A 1,447-nucleotide genomic window follows, 5' to 3' on the forward strand; every position below is an offset into this window, starting at 1 on the left:
AATCTTAATTTTTGGAAGACTTGCAAAAATCAATCCTCTCCTTTCTATTCCTTTTTTATGTGCAAATCACGGGAAGATAAAATTCAAATAAAATGTTTCCAGACATAAGGACTTGATCATTTCCTCTTTGTATTTGGAAAAATAATCTTTCATTCCCCACGGTATATAAAATCTCCAGGAAAAGATATAAGAAGGTACAACTACAGGGCAATTAAGCTGATTAAATATGATAGATAGTAAATAAATTGGATTAACTTAAAATAATACTTATTTCACCCTAACTATAATTGTGCCTACATTACAAGGGCTTGCTATATTTGTTCCCCAAATTGTTTCTTGCAATGTACCTGCCTTATTTATTCCTTCTCAACTCTTTAAAATTAAAAATCCCCATGTCTGCAAAACACGGTTTCTACATTGATAGCTCATTACTGGACAGATAAACAATTTTTTCTTAGAAGATACAAAACCTCTTTGTGGACACTTTTTATAACCGTGTGCACTCTTTAACATTGTCAGTTCTCCAAAGATGAATGGAAGTTCCTTCCTGTATTCAAAGCACAGTGAAGGAAATAACCATAATCTTGGATCTGGGACGTATATTCTCTCGTCCTGAATCCATCACTAAATGAGTCACCGCAAATTTACTTGTCCTGACTGAAGTCCCTTCCCTCATTTCTAAAATGTAGATATTATCCATTGTCTTTCCAGCTTATTTCCTACTCTTGGGAGTATGGCTTTGTTTTTTGTTGTTAATGTTTATTATTTTTTAATTATTGAAAATTCGAGACATAAAGGTTGAAAATACTACAATAAATCACCTCCAACAAACTAACTTAACCCATATATATTACAATAGTTAAAGTCCCTGTCCCCTCCTCCTCAAACAGTTTTCCTCCTTATTCACCAAAGGAGCCAGCTTCTAGAATTGCATGCATTTCTCCATGCATCTATATTTTTAGTACATACATATATATCCTAAAATGTCTTGTTTAATTATTTTCGTATTTCAGTGTTTATATAAAGAGTGTAAAACTTCCTGCTACCTTTTTTTGTTCATCCAATTTTTGATTTTAAGATTCATTTATTAACCATATATATTTCAGTTCCTTTTCATGGTATATATATATATATACACACACACACACATACATATATATATCTTTCAATTGTGTGAACATATATTTATTCATTCTCTTGTTGATGGACATATAGATTGTTTAGAAATCCTCAGTATTATGAACATTGCTGAAATAAACTACTCTTACACATGATAGTTTGGGGTCCATCTCCTGTGAGTTACTGCTTCATAATTTCTCCCTTTTTTCTATTGATGTTTGATATTTTACTTATTGGTTAATAAAAGTTCTTTACATTTTATGGGCTCTAATTTTTAATCAGTTATATGTTTTGAAGAAAACTTTTCCTAGTCTGTGCCTTGACTGTT

This window comes from Trichechus manatus, unplaced genomic scaffold (assembly GCF_000243295.1).
Source record: "Trichechus manatus latirostris isolate Lorelei unplaced genomic scaffold, TriManLat1.0 scaffold00361, whole genome shotgun sequence".
Lineage (NCBI taxonomy): Eukaryota > Metazoa > Chordata > Mammalia > Sirenia > Trichechidae > Trichechus > Trichechus manatus.